We start from the raw sequence: 14,261 nt of genomic DNA on the forward strand, positions 1-14,261 counted from the left end.
GTCAAAAAGTCCTTGGGCGTCGCAGGTGGTACTCGTTAAGAAAAAGGATGGTAGCCTGCGGTTTTGCATCTATTATCGCAAGCTCAATTGGATTACGAGAAAAGATGTGTACCCCTTACCACGCATCGACGATTCCCTCGACTGGCTATGGCATGCACGGAACTTCTCGTCGATGGACTTTAAAAGTGGATACTGGCAAACGGAGGTCGATGAGCGGGATCGCCAAAAGACTGCTTTTGTGGCGCCTGATGGGCTTTATGAATTCAAAGTTCTCCCTTTTGGTTTGTGGTCCGCCCCAGTTACGTTTCAAAGGCTAATGGATACCGTTCTATCAGACCTTAAGTGGAAGACTTTCTTAGTGTACCTAGATGATGTGATTGTTTATTCTGCCCCATTTGATGAACATCTCAGACGGCTACAGTTAGTTCTTCAAGCCATACGGTCCGCTGGGCTTACTTTAAAAACTGAAAAGTGTGACTTTGGCTAAGAAGAACTACAGTTTTTGGGCCAAGTTGTAAGCCACACAGGTGTCAGACCTGATCCTGAGAAAATCGCAGCTGTCGCAAAGTTTTCAAGGCTTACGGACAAGAAGGCAGTCAGACGCTTCCTGGCCCTATGCGCATATTACCGGCGATTTGTTGTGGGTTTTTCACGCATCGCCTCACCGTTCACCTGCCTAACTAGAGAAGATGTGGCGTTTGTGTGGGGCGAAGAGCAGGAGGCGGCATTTAACGAGTTGCAGCACCATCTACAAACTCCACCTGTTCTTGCCTACTTTGACGTGGATGCGCCCACAATGATTCACACCGATGCTAGCAACGTGGGTCTAGGCGCCGTCCTTGTTCAGCGGCAAGACGGCGCTGAGCGAGTCATCGCTTACGTGAGTAGAACACTGTCACGTGCCGAATCGAACTACTCCACCACAGGGAAAGAATGCTTGGCTGTAGTATGGACAGTTACCAAGTTCAGCCCGTACATATACGGCCGCCCATTTCAAGTCATAAGTGACTACCATTCTCTCTATTGGTTGACCAACATGAAACATCCATCTGAACGTTTGGCACGCTGGAGCCTACGGCTTCACGAGTACGACACGACAGTGGTCTATAAATCGGGAAGGCAGAACTTAGATGCTGACTGCCTTTCCAGATCGCCGATCGAGTCGTCAGGCGGAGATTATGACGAATCCACAGGCTTTTTAGGAGTTGTTGATGCGGCCATCATCTCTCAAAAACAACAAGAGGACCAGGAGCTCGCTTCTCTAATTGGTTTCTTAGAAGGCTGCACCACAAACAAGCCAGGATTGTTCTCAAGGGACCTGTCATCATTCTGCATACGCAACAGTGTTCTTTTTAGAAAGAACTTCTCTTCAACAGGGAAAAGATATCTACTAGTCGTCCCTAAAACTCTCCGCAATGAAATATTCCAGGCCTGTCACGATGAAGCTACCTCAGACCACATAAGGTACACAAGAACATTAGCACGGATCAAAGAGTACTACTGACCACGGCTAGCAGCACAGGTGAAGCACTACGTTCGAACGTGCCTTGACTGCCAGCGACAAAAAGTGCCACCTGGGAAACCTGCCGGACTATTGCATCCCGTTCCAGTGCCGGAAACACCGCTTGCACAAATTGGGATGGACCTTTTGAGCCCATTCCCAATATCTGCCGGCGGAAATATTTGGATCATAGTTGCGACAGACTACCTCACACGATATGCAGAAACCAAGGCACTTACGAGCAGCACAGCAGCCGAGGCCGCATAGTTCTTCATTGAAAACGTCGTCCTGAGGCACGGTGCTTCAGCGGTCATCGTAACCGACAGGGGAACCAAGTTCACGGCTGAGCTTTTGCGAACTGTACTAACGCTCAGTGGCACGGCACACAGAAGGACGACCGCCTATCACCCGCAAAGCAATGGACTTACGGAGCGCCTCAACAAGGCTCTCGCAGACATGCTGCGCATGTATGTCGATGTGGACCGCAAGAACTGGGACCAAATATTACCCTACGTCACGTTTGCTTATAATACGGCTCGGCAAGAAACAACAAGAATGACACCATGCAGTCTCCTCCACGGTCGAGAAGTGACTACAATGTTGGATGCTATGCTGCCTCATGATTCCAGCGATTCCGAGAGGGACGCCGCAGATTTTACAGCTCGCGCGCGTTCGCATAACGAGCCAGCAAGACCGAGATGCCCGACGTTACAATCAACACCATCGATGCGTCGTCTACCATCTCGGCCAAAGAGAGTGGATTTGGACTCCAGTACGCCGCCGGGGACTTGCGGAGAAACTTCTACGGCGATACTTCGGACCATACAAGGTTCTACGACGCCTTGGCGACGTAAACTATGAAGTCGTTCTTGACAGCCCATGCTGCTCGAGGCGCCGTAAGAACCTGCCTGAGACTGTGTACGTGTTGCGCATGAAACCTTATTTTTCTGAATGACATGGGTACTCTGGTTTGCTGATCACCTGGTGCTACCCGCCGAGCATCGGGACGATGCTCCTTCTGGAGGGGGAAAATGCCACGACACTATCTGTGCCCAACCACGCTGACGACGAAGACGACGACCTCGAGCGTGCAAGCGAGGTGCTAGAGAAGGAGAAATTTGAACTGAGCACTTTGTCCTAATTGTCTCAATTAAATACCGCTCTTCGCTCTTGTCTCCAGTGAGCCTTGACAACGCACTATATGACGTGAACATCACTTTATTATAAGTGCGAACACGTCTGCTCAGTATTCAAAATCTATTCGAAAAGTGTTTGATTTGCTTATGGAATTATTCAATTCTTATTTCGTCATCAAAAATTACGATTTGCACACCCTTACTTGAAATCGCTTTTACTTGTCAGTGATCACACACTCCAAAATTTGCGCACTTCAGACGTCACCGATGGAAAAGCTTCGCCGCAAGGGCTTACTTCAAATAAATATGCTACCAGGAAAAAAAAAACTTTTTCATTTTCAGATAATTTTTATGCAGCTGTTCTCGTTCGGTGAAGAATAAAATACAGAAGGCTATATTATTTGTGGTAAGATACATTGGTATCATCATATTTTTATTAAATGCGAACATTTCTTGGCAAACATTTACCACTTTGACAGTATCTATCTATCTAGCCGCCTACGTCCTGGCGCTCTCATGGCCATTTCGTTAACCTTATATGTGCCAAAATTGGCATAGTATGACAATGACAAGAGTGTATGACAAACATAAATTACCGGTGATGGCATGAATGACATGGCATACGTGTCATGTAGGTCATAAACATCCGCCTACGTCTTGATGCTCTCATGGTCGTTTCGTTAAATTGGTATGTGCCAGAATTGGCATAGTATGACAAGAGCGCATGACAAACATAAATTACAGGTCATGACAAGAATGTCATGGCATGCGTGTCATGTAGGTCATGAAACGGCTGCATACGTCTTGGGGCTCTCATGGTCGTTTCGTTAACTTGGTATGTACCAAAACAGGCATAGTACGATGAGAGCTTATGACGAACATAAATGATAGGTCATGACCGTATGACATGAATGTCATGACATACGTGTCATTTAGGTCATGAAACATCCGCTTACATCTTGGGGCTCTCATGATTGTTTTCTTAACTTGGTAGGTACCAAAATTGGCTTAGTATGACAAGAGTGTATGACGAAGATAAATGATAGGTCATGACATGCGTGTCGTGTAGGTCGATCATGAAACAGCTGCCTAAAGTGACAATAACTCAGCGAAAAATTACTAACACTCAAAAGCGAGTGGAATGGGTTCAGACGGGGGCACTGAGTGAAGGAAACACTAAAGGGATGATGGTAGAAGTCATAATCATAGGCATGACTCAGCAAAAATGAGAGTGACAAAGCGAAACAAGATTAACACTCAAAAACCAATGGAATGGGTTCGTATGTGGTACTCACTGAAGGAAAAGCCTAAAGGTTGGTGGTAGAAGTTATAGTCATGAGCATGACTAGGGCTTTCACCTTAAGGTCTCTTGGGCATAGCTAAACGGACTTTTGAGGACTCATGACATGAATGTAATGACATGAGTTTCATGTAGGTCATGAAACAGCCGCCTACGTCTTGGTGCTCTCATGGTCGTTTCGTTAACTTGGTAGGCTCCCCGCACGTTGCTTCGCATAACATATATTCCCACAGGGCGTGGGGTCTGCCGGCATTTATTACAGCGTAAGCTGTTATGGGCTCATTCCAATAGCTATTTCTGGTCGCGATGATGGCGCCGCCACCGCCCCGTAGCTACTATCGCGGGAAATGCTAAAAAAGTACCCGCTCTCCGCCGGGATCGAACCAAGGCCGCTGCGTGGGAGTCGGATACTTTACCACTGAGGCACGCAAGCGCTTGCTATCAGGCAGAAGACATATTCCCCTTTATACGCGCCCTGCGCCTCTGCGCCTGCGCGCCAGGCGCGCAGGCACAGACAACCCGGGCTTCCGACAGTATGGTAGCGCCATCTAGTTAACGTGCCTGCAACCGCCGCGTGTGACGAGATGCGATTCAGACGCGATGCGATTCAGACGAGGCGCGCAATCAACGCTTTCCGGATGTTAGATGTGCGCCACATATTGTGGGTACCTCTACGGTACACGTTATGGCGTCTCATCGCAAGGGACGAACCGCTGCTCAAGAAGCAAATCGTATAGCTATACCTGCGCGGCTACAACCAGGCATCATCGGGCTCAGCAGACTGCTGTGCAGAGAGCATTATAACCGCAGCTCGCCATCGCAGGGCGGACAGTTCAGATCGTTCTCGTCAAAATCGAGGCGAAGGCAATTTGCCGCGAAGACCTTGTTGTGCTTGGTGCCGAAATTGGAGCTACTCTTGCGCCGCGCAACCAGCTTACGCTGTTACTGTGCTGCATGTGCCGCGCAGGCCTGTAACTTTTTTTACAGAACCATTAGATAGCCCAGGCAACGTCCCTGATTTAAGCAGAAACATTGACTGCAGAAGCAAATGAAGGAGACACTGGTCCCCCTGGGCCATAAACCGGCTATAAACACTTACAGCAGCGCGGTGCATGAAGTTTATGTTTAGTCTAAACAAACCGCACGCCGCGGGCTTGCCATTCGAAATTGTTTTGCTCGGCTGTGCCCAAGAAAACATTCTGCGATTACTTCCACTGCAGTTGCGCGCACCACTGTGGTATTTCCTCCTTTTACGATCCGGGGGCCGATTCAATTTGGGCAGCGCTTTCATTAAGGGATGCGGGAAAGTGCCAAAAGCGCTGTGACCACAGGAACCCACCTTACAGGGAAGCGTATTCAAGCTAGATATTCACAGGGGCAAGAAGCTGTACAACATTCAGAATGCAACAGCCATCGGAGGAAGGAAGCATCGTTCTACTCTAAGCAAAAGCAATTCCTGCAACGCTATTTAAGCTAAAGATAAGTTACACGGCAGAGGCAGCGCAAGCTATCGTCCAATAGAAGTCAAGACAAATGCGGCTTTTCCCCGTCAAAGGACCCCCTATCCGGCCAATGGTGTCGCTGCGTCAGCGTGACGTCACGACCGACAGTCTTACACTTATGAGTAGTGCCGTTGGAGCCACGTTTCACTAAATGCATCCCCACGCACAATTAGTTACGATCGACGCCTTTATTTTGAGCGAAAATAAAATCTTAGTTATTATTCTTTGTCGGCCCGTTACAATACAAGAGGTTAAAATGCTTATTTGTCAATTGGAGTAGTGAGTTGAAGAAGAAATAGCAATGCAGCTGAATATATATGATCTACGCGGCGGCAAGTGCAATAGCAAAACAGTTTGTTCTTTTCGTATTTTATTTTTGCGGTTGTTGTGTGGTTGCGCACATCCATGCATTTATTGCGGGAAGTTACCAACATTTTGCAGCAAAATAAGCCTTGTAGCGCACAGCGTTTTGAATCGCCGATGAACGGCGCAAGTCTTCCAGTAAACTGCAGCGTTGGTTATTTGTCGACGGCGCCTAGCGATGAGTCATAGACGAAAGGGCAAAGCGATCGTCGTTGCCGACCGTGTTAAAAACACAGCACGCAACACGCAATCAAGACTTTTCACACAATTCACCTCAGGATATGAATGAACGGTCATACAGTCAGCTTGAGAGAGTATGATGTCACTGACGACGCCGATGGGTATAGACGTTTTCACGAGGGTGCTTTCGACGGTCTGGCGTCGAGAGTATGTGTCAGTGTTGCCTATTTGGTTTGTACTGTGAACCTGCCTTGCGCTTGCGTTGCGGAGTGGTAGCTTTCCTTCGATTTTTCCGTTCATTTTTGTCCCGAATGACTTACACTCGTAAATAATGACATATACTCATCGAAAGGATACAGGCCAGTACTGTGCAGTTTATGGGTGCACAAACAACCAGTGGAAATTAACGTCTCCTGGCTTTCTATGGTGATCACTTTACTAAAATTTATGTCATTTCTTCGTCTTCATTCTTATCACTTCTCGAAATTACGAGTATATTTTGTCTGCGCATTTCCTCAACATACCTCTGCAGTTGGATCTTCCCCCTCTCTTTTAATGTAAGGTTAGTCCTCGTTCGTTTCATGTGGCAGGAAGGGGCGCTCGTGAATATTGGGGACTATAGTGTGTCCACAACGCAGCCCTCCGCGAGACCACTGCCGATGTGGTATGTTCACGCTTGGCCGCTTTCCTGCATCACCTGAGGACTTAGCATTTCAGTCTAATACGAACCAATGCACACATCAGTTAAATAACGCATTTTGGTAAACGATTTTCGGCACATTTCATTATAGGTTGCAAGAATTGTCAGTTCTTCGATGCAATATTTTTTCGTATGTAGTGGCAGAAGCTACATTTGTTATTCTTTCAAACACGGCTCCATTCCGGTGCCTAATACGCGGGTCACACAGCGCACTTTTTATCGTGATCGAGCCCGATCTGGGTCAAATTTCTTGGTCGCAATTGGATTCTTTGCTCAATCTGCGGAAGGGAGCTAATCGCAGTCGAACATTCCCAGGGCTCGATCGCTAACAAAAGTGGCCATGTGACACCAGTATAAGACAAATTTAAACACTGTGCGAGAGCTAGTCGGTAAATACACTTCGCAACGATCTGGAAAAATCGTGTCCTATGGAAGATGTATGCAGTCCCTGTGTCCACCAAAACATTAGCTCTGTGTTCACACGCAACCTGCGCTGCCCGGCCCATAAAGGTATTTACAAAATCTAGCACCTGGGCTGTATCAGTTGCGCTGGCATCTGTGATCACTGTCGCGCGTCGGTTCGCTGCAGGTACCGCGCTGCTCAAGCGCCCCGCTTATGCTTTGACATTTGGTTATAAGCCCCCTGCACTGCACCAGATCCAATAAATTTTGCATGATTGAGCTGCTGAGTTGCGTCGGAAGCGTATGGAGTAACCACCGCATATCTACCAACCACTGACACGCGTCGTGGGGCCGCAGGCGCCTGGTTCTAAACATTGCCCGACAGCTACGTACGCACCTGCTTTCGCTAAATGAGGCAACCCTCAACCGCGAAACGTAATGGTGATCAGATTCAATCGACGATGTGGTCGTATGTGCCCAGCCCTAACAAAGAAATATACCGTTGGTTAGCACGCCAGCTCTCGACGACGCAGACGCGGCTGCCGCCGCTACCAACGACGAAACACCACATACACTGGCTGGGCGTGCTGTTGCCATGGCACACCACACTAAACGCTCACGCGAGCACTTGAAACATGCAGCAAGTCAAGCGGCACGAGACAAGCGAAGCGAAAGAAAACAATCGAAATAATGCTCGGTGAAGATCACACAACCGAAGTGCGGCCGGTCTGCTCTCTGAAGGCTCACAGTCCACGATGGCGGCATAACATGTTCTGACGCTAGACGTCGCCCGTATCCGGCAATGGCGCTACGCAAACGTCGGTTTGTGAAAAGGTCTATATGGGCGTCTTGCGCTGGAGGTTGAGGTATAGTAGCGGCGCCTGGTGGCGGCGAGAGAAGTTATATCTGGGTAGTACCCGCTTGGGTAGTATTGAGTCCTGGTTGTGGCGAAGCACGTTTCTAGCCCGAGTTTTACGTCAATTCGCACTTTTTTTCGGCCCTATAGCGAGTGCGAAAAGGCGTCACTTCTCAGAGACCACGCCGACCACGCTGCGAGCTGGCCGCAGCTTAATTTAACGAAAATGGACTCTCCGTGTGCCGTGGGACGTAATGCTGGAAGCAGAAGGAATCGGCAACGCTGATCCGGACAGACCTAGCTCAGCCGCGAAAAAGCGTCACCGTCGTTACTGCTGCGTCGTGAGCTGCCACGCGCAAGAAAGCCTGAATCCCAACATCAGATTCTACCGTTTTCTTTCAAGGCCTCACGAAGCGGAGCGTTGGGCTCGCTGGATAACTTCACTACCACACTATGAGCAGCACAGATTTGTGAGTTAAATGTGGTCATCCTTGACCTCAAGCCAGCACGTTGAGGCAGCGCAGCAAGGCAGTATTGATTACAGCAAATCGATGTTCGAGCGCTGTCATTAAAAGCTACATCAAGCGAGCAGCGCACGAGCTCGCGCTGCAGCGCGATTCGCACGTAGTACGTTACTGCGAACTAATATGCGTTGCATCAGTTATTTATCAGTTGCTAAAGGGACTTTTTTAGCGGCATGCAGTCAACAAATATTGCAGGAGGCCCGCCGTTTCGCGGCATGCTGAAAGACCGCTGCCGTCGCGGCACGTACCGTCGTGCACTCGAGCAGTTCCGTACACATGATGTGTGCTTATCACTGCTGTGAATTTATTTATAGCAAGCATTTCCTCGCGTTTGTGCGCCTGAATCTAGCAGCGTGCAAACCTTTCCTGAAGTTCAACTTCGTACGTCACTCGCTTCACTTGCGATTGACACCGCGCTAAAACTTCGCCGCTTATTTCTTGAACGGCGTACACGTATTCGACGTTGCATAATTTCTTGCCTTTACGCAGCGTGCCATCCCTGAAAAAAATCTTCGGCGCCCGATATTCCCTGTAAGCCGTGGTACAACACAACTGAAAGTGGCGGGTCCATATTGTAAACATGCTTTCCGAAGCAGATGACCGAGCTTGGTACTACCCAGTTTCGGATTGAGGGCGCTTTTTAGCACCATTTTTGCAGCACCTCCTCGACAACGCAGAAGCCCCGTACGCGAACAGCGGATAACGGATTTTGATAAAAGTCCGTAAGCGCGGAAGAACACGCTTTTTTTTTCGCGACCATGGCACGAAAGAAACGTGTCGTCTGCCGTGAGGTCACGTTGACGCAGCGACACCATTGGCTGAAAGGGATCATTTGGCAGGGAAAAGCCTGATTTCTCTTGACTAGTATCGGACTAGAGGTAATGGTGTCGTCTACCCCTAAAGCACTTTGATGTCACCAGCTCTTGAAAATGAGGTGCACTAGTCAGGGAGAAGCTATGGTCGGTAGAAACATGGTCGGTAGAAACATTCGTTTCTACAGATGCATGAGCTTCGGGTTATGGCAACTCTGTAAGAGAAGGGTTATGAATCAGCATTTATTTTCCTGCACATTCTAGAGCGTCAGCACTGCCCGTAGCTTGCACAGCATTGAATGAAATTACTGAGTGAAATTACTCCTTAAGACTGCGGCAATGGTGCGTCGCCTCTAAAGGTTTCCGCGAAGTTAGCAGTGCCGCGGCTCCAGTTTCAGGTTGAATAGGTGCACTAAAAGTGTCAGCGCGATTGTCTCAGTTTCGACAGCTTTCCGAGCTGTTCAACTTGGTTTCGGCATGGAGGCTCTTTACGATAGGGATGGGTGTACTAAGCATTCGAAACCCGGACGGCACAAGTATATTGCCTATTTCTTGCGTATTGTTCATCCCATGATCATCTATGATTGCGTCGGGTTACCTGCAACATAAATACTGAGTATTAGTTTGCACCTTCTGTAACTCAAGAATTCCTAATGTGAAGCATTATTGGGCTCATCCCAGGTATTTCAGGTTAGTTGGTATGTGCGTTCTTGTCAGTTTTCGTTTCCGGAATCCTCAACGAAAAAAAATGTCACAGTTTTGCCCTAAGGGCGAAGCAATGAATGCGATAGCAACACAGCAATGTCATACGAAGTAAGGTGAGCGGCTTTGGTAGCAATATGAATTGTAGTAAACATGAGCTGATTAAGTAAGCAGGTGTGCTGCGGCGTAAGTAGACCGACATGAAGAGAGACTCGATGACCCCGAGAAGGCGCCTGTGAAACGGTGGTGTTCATGAGAAGCGCTTCCCGTGGGCAGCGCGTGCGAAGGGACACACCTGTAGCGCTGCACTGCCGATCCGGGCAGCATTGCATGTGTAGCGTGCGTTGGAAAATGTGGCCCGACTATTACTAACTGAATGAACAAGCGTGGTGTGAGCGCGCACAAACAAACATGAATAGATCACACTGAATGACTGCAGACAACGACTGTCAAAACGCTGGTAGCAAGCAGCGGGCGAAGGTACGTGCGGTCTAACGCTTCAACGGAAACTGAGCGGCGAATGCACGGCGCATAAAGGTCAGAGCCGTGTGGAGATAAGCGACGGTGCGAGCGAGCGACGAGCGCGGTTGCTGGCAGAGTAGAAGTGCGCCCCCCCCCCCTCCCCCCAGCTCCCTCCAGCGCTGGCTTCCCGCTTCCTTGCTTGCGCGTGGGAGATTGAGTGCGTGCGCTCTCCGTGATAGCGCGCGTCCTCGCACGCTTCCGCTCGGGCATACGGCGCGCGGCGAAGATTTTATCTATAGGGAACCTGACGGCGACGGTGACGGCGACGACGACGCCGACGGCAGAAATCCGGTTGAAGTGTCCATATAATTGCTATCGCAATAAAAAAGTCGCAGTTTCATCAGAAAGGGGAAGCATCGATTGCTATAGGAAATTAGTGGACGAATTAGTGGAATATGAAGTAAGGATAGTAGTTCTAACGGTCGTATAACCTGGTAAACATGGGCATAATAACTAAATGAACAAGCTTGGTTGTCACACGCGCGAAAACATGAACACATCTCACTCGATGACTGGGGAAACTCGCTGTCAAAAGGCTTGAGTGAGAAATCGTGGCTACAGCAGCGAGCGAATCGACTATTGTGCTACGTCTCGCATCAACACGAACTAAAGCCGCGAAAACACAGCCCATGGCGGCCTGTGTTCCTGACGCAGATTGCTTTCAAGATACGGCTTCCCAGGCGGGTGCGCATGGCCGCCCGGGCTGCCTGGAGTAGAACGCGCTCCCCCTCCCAACCTCCTCCCAAAACGTTGCGCGCCACGGAAGACGGCGCGCTTCCTTCTCGCTTTCCTCCTTTGAGTGCGCAAGATTGAGCCGCGATTGCCGGCTGACTCTCGCACACTTTCACTCGCACATACAGCATACATTGCGCGGTGACGATTTTATCGGCCTTGCACTTTACATGGAAACTCACGGCGACGCCGACGGCAGAAATGCGCGTGAAGTGTCCATATAGTTACTATCGCGTTAAAAATAAAATCAAATTTCCGATGGTTAAATTGAACCCCTCTCTTCATGCACAGAATTCCGCTGCTTTAGCCAATAGACTATGCTTTTATTTTTTTCTATGGCTCGCACACAAAGTCTGTCGTGCCGAAATCACCTAGCTCTTTGGGACGTATCCTGCCAGTTGCTTGCATTCCCTTGGTAGTAAGTAGCTAGCGTTTTGAAACGGTGTGGTAGACTGCTCCTCCTTCGGAATAGGCCCACATTCTCCAGTCTTTTTCTCGTATAGCAGCTAGCTAGAAGCTGTGTAACATTACACCGCATTCCCGATCGACTTAATTTGAAGAGGTTTTACTATTTCTTCACGCGTTTCGAGACGGTGTTGCCCTTGCCCATTTTCTGTCTCCTCGCTCGATTTCCTCTGTACCATTCTATCTGTTCTATGGGAGGCTGCATGTGAGTACAGTGGTAAGCGCTGGAGCTTCTGCAATGCTTTTGAGGGGGGCTCACACGTAGTTAGAGCCGTCCAGAGGACATTGTGTCGACAGCCAGGGAGTTCCAGAGGGAAATGTGGCACCGCCTAGGGAGCTCCGTGGGGCATTCGGGCGACGCCGAGGGCGCTCTCGTTGTACAGGTCTCATAGACCCATCTCCCGGGCCCTCAACTATCCCCCCGCATGCACCGTACCAGACGACGACAACAATAACAGCAGCCGCAACAACAGGAGCCGCAGCAGCAGAGGCAGTGGTGGCGGTGGCGGCGGCGGTGGCGGCGGCAGCGGCGGCAGCGGTGGCAGCGGTGGCAGCGGTGGCAGCGGCAGCAGCGGCAGCAGCGGCAGCAGCGGCAGCAGCGGCAGCAGCGGCAGCAGCGGCAGCAGTGCCTCGCATCCTTAATGCTTGTATAGCAAAATAACGACGGGGATTAGACCCGAATCCGGACGTCTGACTCGTTCGTCATCTGGTAGCAACTGAGCGAGCAGCGCCTGTGGCAGCTGCGCGTGCTCGGCGCACCTTCTTTATTTCCTAAAATTTGCTAGATGTTGCCAGCTGCAATTTATAAAATTGCTAGATGTTGCCGGCTTCAAGAAGGTAAACCTTTCGAACGGGACACCTTATCACGGAGCCGGGCGCCAGCTTCAGGCAGCATGCTCAAGCGACGCCGTCGTGACCAGGAAGCAGTTCCGTCACCCTGGCCAGCTTCGACAGGGTAGGCGGCGAATCGTCGTCGTGCACCAGGACGACGTCTTCTACTTGAAGTCGTGGTGGCAGCTTGGGTGTCGCCTCGTGTGCAGAGCGCAGACGCAGCAAGTACTCCTTGCGCCAGCGCTTCCAGAGATGGTCTGTTAAAGCTTCCCGATGCATGCTTCGACGTCGCAGATCGACGCTTGGTGACTGGGGTAGTGTGGCGTCCAACTCTTGAGGCAAGCACATTGCACGTTTGCCAAGTAAGAAGTGTGAAGGCGTCAGAGGGCATAGCTCGTCAGGGTCTATACACCAATGTTTTATGGGACAGCTGTTCATGTTCGCCTCTATCTCACTCATAATAGTTGTTATCTCTTCAAAGGAGAGAGAATTTCGACCTAGAGCACGCCTCAATGTGTCCTTAGTGATGCGAACAAGTCGTTCCCGCCATCCTCCCCACCAAGGCGCTCGCTCGACGCCAAACTTCCATTTGATACGACGTGCAATCTGACCAACTGAATGCGGGATTATTTCCGAGTTGTCCAGTGCAGTGATGAAAGGAAAGGGCGTTGTCCGAATAAATTGTCAAAGGGACGCCCCGACGAAAGATGAAACGCCTAAATGCACTGAGGAAGCCGGTGGCTGTCATGTCAGCTGTAAGCTCAAGATGCAGAGCATGTGTTACCGCCCATGAAAAGACGGCAACGTAGACTTTGGGGTGATTTTGCTGTGCTGATCAACAATAAAGTGGTCCGCAGAAGTCAACCCCGACAACTGTAAATTGACTCGCTTCAGAAATCCGGTCTCGTGGCAATGGTGCTATGGGTGCTGACTCGGGTGCGAGCTTGCGTCTTCTGCAAATCAGACATCCTCTCAGGGCCGACTTACTGATTCGTGTCCTTTTAGCAGCCAGAAGCTTTCGCTTAGCTCGGGGAGTGTCTGTTCGACGCCAGAGTGAAGCATCCGTTGGTGGGTTGAACGAATGAGCAGCTCCGCGACAACCTCACGACCAGGAAGCACAACAGGGCGGCGGACTGACCGAAGGCCTGTCAAAAGCTGGAGACGTCCTTCAATGCGGATACGTCCATTGTCGTCGAGCAACGGACGTAGAAGTAGCAGGCGAGATGAAGCTGGTACAGGTTTACTAAATGAAAGTGTTTTTATGTCGTCAGAAAAGCGCATCTGCTGAACTTGTTCAATCTAGTAATGGTCGGCTCGTTCACTTTCTGAGTGGTCCGGACGTAGGGGCTCGTCGTAGAAATGTGTTGCCGATAAAACGGTAGACCTATGGAGTAACCCGAAGAAGGCGCAAGTACTGGCTGTAGTCTGCGACCTGGAGCAACGCTTGTGGTTGCACGGCGGTGACAATGCATGCGGTGTCTGGAGCTAAGAGATGAGCGGTTAAGGGGATTGAGCAGGTGACGTCGGTCTCCCATATGTGCATGGGTAGACACAGCCAAGTAGGACCTCTCCACCACATTGACGAACGCAGGAGCGTGACCCCCGCATTACCTCTTGTGAGTCGACCGGGTTTTCTTTGCTTCTGCAGTGGGTCCACATGTTGCCAGCTGTCAGTCACTGTATTTCTGCGGCCTAGTTTCTAACATACAGGTCGCGACGTCCGGGACCTTGCG

This window comes from Dermacentor silvarum, chromosome 5, assembly GCF_013339745.2.
Source record: "Dermacentor silvarum isolate Dsil-2018 chromosome 5, BIME_Dsil_1.4, whole genome shotgun sequence".
Classification (NCBI taxonomy): Eukaryota; Metazoa; Arthropoda; class Arachnida; order Ixodida; family Ixodidae; genus Dermacentor; species Dermacentor silvarum.